Raw genomic sequence first — 9,682 nt, 5'->3', positions numbered from 1 at the left:
TCCAGCTAAGGACTCACCCTTGCCAAGTAGAGTGAGGACAATTGCCTCATATGTCTTATATACGACACTCCTGTCAATATGCTCTAGAACAGGGGGGGGCAAACTTTTTGGCCTGAAGGTCACATCGGGTTTCCAAAATTGTATGGAGGGCAGGTTAGGGGAGGCTGTGTCTCCGCAAACAGCCAGGTGCGGCCCGGTTCCCACCTCCTATCCGACCCGCCCGCTTCTTGCCCCCTGACGGTTCCCCTGGGACTCCCGCCCCATCCAACCCCCCCACCCCCGGTTCCCTGTCCCCTGATGGCCCCCCCAGGACTCCTACCCCATCAACCCCCCGTTCCCTGTCGGCTCCCCCAGGAATCCTGCCCCATCCACCACCCCCTGCTCTGTCCCCTGACCACCCCCGGACCTCCCACCCCTGCCTGCCCACTCCCTGATGCCCCATCCAACCCCCCCTCTCATTCCTAAGTGCCCCCCCAGGACCCCTGCCCCATCCAACCCCCCTGTTCCCCTCCCCGACTACCCCAACCCCTATTCACACCCCTGCCCCCGACCACCACCCCGAACTCCCCTGCCCTCTATCCAACCCCCCCTGCTCCCTGCCCCCTTACCACACAGCACAGAGCACCGGTGGCTGGCGGGGTTACAGTCGCGCTGCCCAGAGCACCGGGTCAGACCGCGGCTCTGCAACTGCACTGCCCGGCCGCCCACAGTGTTGTGCTGGCGGCGCGCTGAGGCTGCGGGGGAGGGGCCAGGGGCTAGCCTCCTGGGTCAGGAGCGCGGGCCGTAGTTTGCTCAACTCTGCTCTAGAAAGATATTAGCATTATAAGAACTACATCACATTCCTGACTCATTCAATTTGTGATCCACTATAACCCCCAGATCCTTTTCTGCAGCACTACCACCTGGGCTAGTTACTCCCCATTTTGAAGTGGTGCAGTGGATTTTTCTTTCCTAAGGGTATGTCTACACTACCCGCCAGATCGGCCGACACTGATCAATCGAGCAGGGGTGGATTTATCGCATCTAGACACGATAAATCGACCCCTGAGCGCTCTCCTGTCAACTCCTGTACTCTACCTCTGCAAGAGGTCCAGGCGAAGTCGATGGGAGAGCAGCAGCAGTTGACTCACCGCAGTGAAGACACCACGGTAAGTCGATCTAAGTACGTCGACTTCAGCTATGTTATTCATGTAGCTGAAGTTGCGTAACTTAGATCGATTCCCCCCCACCCAGTGTATACCAGGCCTAAGAGTAGTATTTTGCACTTGCCTTTATTGAATTTCATTTGGTTGATTTCAGATCAATTTTCTAATTTGGCATGGTCATTTGGAATTCTAAGCCTGTTCTCCAAAGTGCTAGCAGCCACTCCCAGCTTGATGGTATCCACAGATTTTATACGCATACTGTCCACTCCATTTTCCAAATCATTAATGAAGAGACTTGATTTGTACAGGACTAAGGACAGATCCTTGTAGGACCCCACTGGATACCCCTCCAAATTTGACAGGGAACCACTGATAACTACAGCCATAACATCAGGGGCTCGTTCACCTGCACATCTACCAATGTGATATCTGCCATCATGTGCCAGCAATGCCCCTCTGCCATGTACATTGGCCAAACCAGACAGTCCCTCCGCAAAAGAATAAATGGACACAAATCAGACATCAGGAATCATAATACTCAAAAACCAGTGAGAGAACACTTTAACCTGTCTGGTCATTCAATGGCAGACCTGCGGGTGGCTATTTTACAACAGAAAAGCTTCAAAAACAGACTCCAACGAGAAACTGCTGAACTCGAATTGATATGCAAATTAGACAATCAATTTAGGTTTGAATAAAGACTGGGAATGGCTGAGCCATTACAAACATTGAATCTATCTCCCCATGTAAGTACTCTTACACTTCTTATCAACCTGTCTGTTCTGGGCTATCTTGATTATCACTTCAAAAGTTTTTTTTTCCCCCCCTCTTACTTAATTGGCCTCTCAGAGTTGGTAAGACAACTCCCACCTGTTCATGCTCTCTGTATGTGTGTATATATATATCTCCTCAATATATGTTCCATTCTATGCATCCGAAGAAGTGGGATGTAGCCCACAAAAGCTTATGCTCAAATAAATTTGTTAGTCTCTAAGGTGCCACAAGTACTCCTGTTCTTTTTGTGGATACAGACTGACACAGCTGCTACTCTGAAACAGTTTGAGTACAGTCTTTCAACTAGTTGTGCACCCACTTTATAGTAAATTCATCTAGACCCCATTTCCCCAGTTTGCTTATGAGAATGTTGTGTGGGACTGTGTCAAAAGCCTTACTAAAGTCAAGATGATCCCTCCCATTCACCCGGCCAGGAACCCTGTCAAAAAAGGAAATTGGGCTGGTTTGCATAATTTGTTCTTGACAAATCCATGCTGGCTCTTCCCTATAACCCTACTACCCTCTAGATCAGTGATACTCAGATGGGGCTTGAGAGCCGCAAGTGGCTCTTTAATGTGTCTCCTCCGGCTCTTCGCAGCATGAGATATTAAAGCATTGTATGCTTTAATTATTAACCAATCAGGATGCTTTTACTAAGTTATTAACCAATTGTAGTTGATAAAATAATACTTGGTCAGTCATTTTGCTGAGAGAAAATATATCCATATCTCTATAATAAATTAAACAATGGAATTCACATTACTATGGCTCTTTTGGGTAATGTTGATTGCTAATTTGGCTCCTGAACCACTGGGGAGTAAGTATCACTGCTCTATGTGCTTACAAATTGTTTAATAATTTGTGCCAATATCTTCTCCGGTATTGAAGTTAGGCTGACTGATCTAAATTCCTTGGGTCCTCTTTATTCCCCTTTTTAAAGATAGGCACTATGTTTGTCCTCCTTCAGTCCTCTGGGATCTCACCCATCCTTCAGGAGTTCTCAAATATAATTGCTAGTTTTTCTGAGATGGCTTCAGCTAGTTCCATAAGTACCCAAGGATGAGTTTCATCATGCCCTGCTGACATGAATACATCCAAGTTATCTATATATTCTTTAACCTGTTCTTTTCCTACTTTGGCTTGTGTTTCTTCCCCCCTGCTACCAATAATGGTGTTAAGTATCTGGTCACAATTATCTTTTTAGTGAAGGCTGAAGAGAGAGAAGCATTAAATACCTCAGCCTTCTTGGGAATGTCTACATAGCCTTTTGGAATGAGTAGGAGCGAGCCTCCCAGCTCAGGAGAGCAGATGTGGGGTAGTAGGACTTGTGCTAGCATTCTACAAATAGCTGTATAGACTGTGATTTGAAGTTGGGGCTCGGGCTGGAGCTCAGACTCTGAAGCCCACTTTTCCCCCTTACTTCAGAATCTGATCTCCAGCCTGAGCGCTGCCCATACTGCTATTTGTACAGCACTAACAAGAATGCCATTAGCCTAAGTCTGTCAACTCTGGCTGGGAGACTTGCCCCAAAATGCTGTGTAGACATACTCTTGCTGTCATTGGTTATTGGCTCTCCTTCCCCGCAAAGTAGAGGGCCTACGCTTTTCTTCATCTTTCTCTTGCTCCTCATGTATTTATAGAATCTCCTGTTATTTACTTTCACATCCCTTGCTAGGTATTACTCATTTTGTGCCTTAGCCTTTCTGATTTAGTGCCTACATACTTGCGCTATTCTTTTGTACTCATCCTTAGCGATTTGTCCACATTTTGTAGGATTCCTTTTTGATTTTACAGGTCATTACAGAACTCTAGATGGAGCCTAGTTTTACTTTGCATAGGGATAGTTTGCTGTTGCATCTTTAATATTGTCTCTTTGAGAAACTGCCATCCCTCCTGAATATTGATTAACTGTGGAGATGCTGCATTTATTTCACTTTGCCTAAACTAGGGCAGACTTGAGCAAGTTTGCAGTATGTGCCCTCCAAGTCAGTTATTTCGCCTTCGCCTCACAAAGGATCACATCCAGACTTAATTGTCCTTTTAGAGTAAACAGCTAGTCCCATAGTCATAACCACTCAACTCTGAGAACACTCAGCCATTAAACATCTTAAATCAAGCCCCAGGCAGTTAAATCACACTAACATCTATGCAACTCCCAGCCCATCTGCTCCAAAATTCACATACAAGTCATGTTAAAAGGGATCTACACAAACAAAGATGTTTCAAAGGACAAATCATCTGTAGTTTGAGACTCATATGTAGTGATCAAACCAAGCAAGGGAAAATAAAGGTGATATTTGCCCAAGACTGAACTTCATGAAAAAGAATGCAATTCCTCTGCCATAATCAAGGGCTAGAAGTTCAGGGGTGAGAGAGAGAGAGAGAGCGAGCGAGCGAGCCACGCATGTGCTGGGGAGAAAGTGTTAGGGTTAGAGTTTTTTTGCATCAAGCAAAAGTAAATTTGAGCAGGTGTTAGACCGTACTTATTCTCACTATTTATTGAAGCAAAAACAGTCCAATTTAAGTGACCTTTGCATAAATGTAGATCTTGGTATGAACAAGACGTGGGTTTGTTTATTTTTAAATTACTGCAGCCTTTGGACAAGACCCCGCAGTGATCTATAGATGTGTGTAAATCTTTGCAGAACTTTAGTTAACTTTCTAGATGTGTTCATTGTATTGATGGGAAAATATAGCCCCCTAGTGGCCTAATCAATGTTTTCAGGTTTTTATACATATAAATTTACTTCTAGATAACACTTTTTACTGTTAGTGATTGTCGTTATGGGAAAGTTTTACCAGATATAAAGGTAAAGTTACAGTTATACTGGTATAACCTCCCCCCATGGACATTCTTGTTCTGGAATAAGAGTGACTTTTGTATTTAGCTTATATCATTTGGGAAGAGGTTTAAGCTAGACTTGAGGAAAACACAACACTCATATCTGAATAAGAGTCCAGACAGCAGTTTATACTGGTAGTTTTACTGGTATAACTATTTACATCCACCCCTTAAATAATATTAAAATAACCCTTTCCTGTGTAGACAAGGTCTTAGCTTTGCCTTCTCTGTTCCTGCATGACTGAGTAATTTTGATGCTGACAAACTTCTTCAGAGATTTCTGAAATTTTGCAACAAACTGAATAAACTGTGCAATCAAGGAAGCTAAAACAGTTTGTTGCCTTACCCTTGAAAGGTAATCCATGCTAGTTTTGTTACTCCGAAGTTTCTTTTGGTGGGGGAGGGGGACAGGAGGGAAACCATCTTACATGAGTTTTGGGTGTTGCTACAAGCACGTTGTTACACTCCCTGCCCAGGAGCAGTTTTCAAACTGGGAGTTTTACGCAAACAGGAATGGAATAGGGAAGTGGTTTGTTCAACTGCCATGGGGAAGCAGTCATCCCCCACTCTGACAGATTAGAGACACCCTGCTCCTCTACAGCGTTCTTGCCTAAGAGGTGCTAAAGTAAATGTAAATCTGCATTGTGTGCCACTACTCAGTTTACTATGGAGTGTTCTACTGTGTTACTGAATCACTGAGTAGGTGACTAGAAACGATTTTTCCCCTCCGAATGAATATTGTAAGATGTGGAGAGATGTGTAAAAGCAACATATATTGGAAACTGGTTGGAGATGCCGAGTATCCAGTTGCACATTTTTGGTGAATGGTACTGGTCTAGAAGCAGTCACCATAAATAAGGGGGATACCCTATTTAAAAATAGGAGGATGAGGAAGAGGGCTAAGAAGAGTGCCTAATACAGCACTTCTTTTGCCCCTACTTTTCTTATCCTTCTGCTAGGAACTATTTTTCATAGCAAAAATATCCATGAGGTAATCCTCCCCACACCACCACCATTTTAAAATTCCCAAGCCTCACATTTTAACACAATTAGCAACGCTAGGATATGTATTAGTAGGCCATTGTCACTAACAACTGGTTACCTAACAGGCCTTCAAACTCCCAGGTAGTGAGGGTGCTCCAACAGCATATTAACAGACACCCTTTTGTGGCTTATTGCGATGAGATGTTATGGAATCTTTTGATTTATTACAATTCTTTTGGTTCATGCAATTATTACAAGTTTTAATCCATGAAGTATGGAGCATTGTTAAAGCAAAGATAAGTATTTAAGATTTAACAAGATGTCAAAGAAATATGGAAACAATATCATAATGAAACTCTGTATAAATGAGAAATTACTTCAAGCTTGACCCTCCAAGTTTGAACAGACTTTCACTTTATTAGTAAATCCAACTGTGTTAGAGAATGCAATCCCTGGAGTCTATTTGCCTACTGGCTGGTGTGAAATCCTGCATTCCAAAGGAATTAATCTTCCCCTCTGCTCTACTGAGAAGAAAAGCTGACTTTAAATGGAAGCTGCTGGTGCTTTATACCTCTGAAAAAAACAATCAGGCTATGAATGACTTCCCAAGGATCTCATAGCCAGATATGGGGAGGAAAAAAATATGCAACTCCTAACACCAAAACCACTGCAAAGAGTCTGGTTCCCACCCCCACACACTACACCAAACACATCACTAGACAAGCCTGTTTTCCCTTCTCATCTGAAACTGAGACATATGTTTAAAATGAGTGCACCACAGATTTGGTCTCTGGAGAATACAATTTATGTTTTAAAGGGCGTTTCAAGGCTCCAGTTACAAAAACAAAGTTGTGACACTGCTGTGGTAGCACGGTATACAAGACAGGCATCTTGTCAAATGGAGCTATAGCAGTGGTTCTCAACCTATTTACCATTGTGGGCTGGATATGAAACTCTGTGTTATATATATTGTATGGATGCAGCTCAAATACTAGCTGTATGGACCTGAGGATGTCACATGGGCTGCAGCTGTTTGCTGACTGGACTGCAAGCAGCCCAAGAACCACTGAGTTAGTTATAGGATTAGTTCTTGAAATTTCTTCCATATTAACCATCATAAATGAAAATAGAAAAATCCAGAGAACAATTTAAAATAAAACCCAATACAGAGCCCTCTGACTTCCCTAAACAAAACAGCTGTCTGCTTTAGTGGCTTATCATGTGAGTAAGGTCATTTTACTTACGTTGCACTATTCCACTGTCATGTGTAAGAGCACAATACTGTGGGGCTTCAATGACAGCAACATCCATCTTCAAGTTTGTAAAGAAATGAATGGCTGGACTCTGTTAGGTTAGAGTATATCAGTGTAAACACTGATATTTGTATGAACTTACTTACCAAATACAAATATAAAACTTCAGACTTGAAACATTATAAAAAGGGAAATTGTTTGAGGTCAAATGGAAAAGAAACAGACTCGTTGAAAGCAAGAACATGACAGAAAGGGACCTCTTAGAAATCTCATAAGAATACATGAGCCCGAGGAACAAAGTTCACATACAAAAGCTACTGGCAGTAGGGCTTTCGAATCCAGGCTCTGGTGCCAGCTTGCCAGAACCCATTGGCTAGTGAAAATTCCTCTGGAGACCAAAGGTATGGTAACCAAATATGAGGGATGGGGATATCTATGGCTGAAAGAGTCTGTCCTTCCCAGGAAGATAAGTAGTACACCTCTACCCCGATATAATGCTGTCCTCGGGAGCCAAAAAATCTTACCGCATTATAGGTGAAAGTGTTATATCGAACTTGCTTTGATCCGCTGGAATGTGCAGCCCCATCCCGCTGGAGCGCTGCTTTACCGCATTATATCTGAATTTGTGTTATATCGGGTCGCATTATATCGGGGTAGAGGTGTATCTGAAAATAACTTAGCAGAAAAGCAAATAAACCACAACTCAAATCAATTGAAGTGTCCATTTAAAATGTGAAAAGTGCAAAGCCAACAACGCAGTCCAACAGAGGATTTATCTATAGAATTCCTATTCATTTGATACACAATCAGCAGACGCAGATACAGTTTGCTGGGACATTAGGGAAGATTTCCAGGGTGCCAATCCTTGAGCTGCTACTGCTTTTCCTATATACAGTTCACTGAACATTGCTGGAGGAAGAAAAGAAGCAGGTACTATGAATAAGAACATTCAATGATGAGGACAAATTTATCTGGAAACAGACCCTATTACCACAAAGAAATAAGCTGAAAGCTTAATACTTCAAATAATAACTTAGAAAATTGAGAAAAATTAGCCTGTGATCTTCTGACTCCAGATACCTCCAGTCATGTCAAAACTAAATTGAAGCCATGAGAGGTAACTATAGCTAAACCCTTCCCAAAGCACCCTGCGGCCAGTTGCACAGTAGTATAGCTATCACAGTGCACTGCTCTCTGTGTCAATGCAAGAGCTGCTAATGTGGATGCACTCTGCTGACACAAGGAGCATAGTGTGGACATGCAACAGCGCTGTTAATTAAAGCGGCATAACTTTTGCCTACAAAACTTTGTAGTGTAGACAAGGCCTTAAAGACATAGTCCTCCCTCCATCCCCATTATTTTTAGTAAAAAGTCACAGACAGGATCATGGGCATCCGTGAATTTTTGTTTATTGCCTGTGGCCTGTCTGTAGCTTTTACTAAAATAACGGTGGGAAAAAAAATCTTAACCTTAGTAATCAGTATTACACAATCCCACCTCAGCAATTTAAGAAGTCAGAAGGAGTTGGAGATGGACCAATCTTTAAAATTAAGATGATAAATAAGAAGAGAAAACATAAGATTCACTTACCTCAGAAGACTATCGAGCATAATTGGGTCAAGAGATCTAAATTGCCCGACTAATGTATCATTCTTAGAAGTCTTAATATGACCTGAACCCCTTCAAGCTAAATTCAGATCTTCCACTGGCATTTTCCCCTCTGCCCCCAAAACAAAAATGCAGTTTTAAACACTCAAGAAAAAATTTAAATTGGCACAGTTAAAGACCTAGTTTTCTCTTTAGAGAAAAACTGAGGAAAAAAAAGAGGGAGAATCTCATTAAAAAGTTTAAAGCCATAGCAAGATAGTGTCAGTGCAGTTGCAGGACTCAGTTGACATTAGAGTACAGTTGGCAGCACAGCACTCAAATTCACTTCTAAAATGACTGGGAGGAGGGAAGGAATAGACTGCCTGTTTCTATACTGTTACCCTGTGTGTTGTAGCATCATTTTGTTAACAGGGGAAATTTTGCTCTTGTACAATTAGATTAGATACATTAGAACATTATGATGCATGATGACCTGATTGATGTTTTTTAAACTAAGGAAATTGTATATGATATCAAAATTGGAATAAGTAACCAAAAGATGAATCTAAGTAACTGTTTCCCCTACTCCACCATTGGTCAGCTTCTCTAAATGGTTTCCCCAACTTGCTTTCAAAATGAACACCCCACACCTCCCCTGAGCCAATTTATTATAACCATCAAATAGCTATTAAAATCTATGAAATAGCAGTGGGTTTAAGAACAAACCCTCCATACATCAGCTTTTATATCATAAAAAAATAGGTAAAACCAAAATCCATTTTGTAAGCACAATATTCAACCCTTTTATTTCCCTGTTTATTTATTTAGAAATATTTGGCATTCAAGGAATGCAAATTAGAACTTTTGGTACAGTGCTATGTAGCATCTATACCACCTTTTACTGTGAACCATGGTTCTGAGAAAAACAAAGTGTATTACAAATCAAGGTGCTCTAAAGCCTTAGAACATTGGTTGAAGTATCGAGTTAAAATAAAAACTAGTGCCAAAATAAAACATTATCCTGGGCTTCCCTTTTAGTAGCTATGATAGAAGTTTAATTTATAGAAGTACTATTGTAGGCCCCAACTGCACTATGT

The sequence above is a fragment of the Malaclemys terrapin genome, chromosome 2, assembly GCF_027887155.1.
Source record: "Malaclemys terrapin pileata isolate rMalTer1 chromosome 2, rMalTer1.hap1, whole genome shotgun sequence".
NCBI lineage: Eukaryota > Metazoa > Chordata > Testudines > Emydidae > Malaclemys > Malaclemys terrapin.
The sequence above is the reverse complement of the archived record's forward strand: the minus strand, read 5'-3'. Positions refer to the sequence as shown.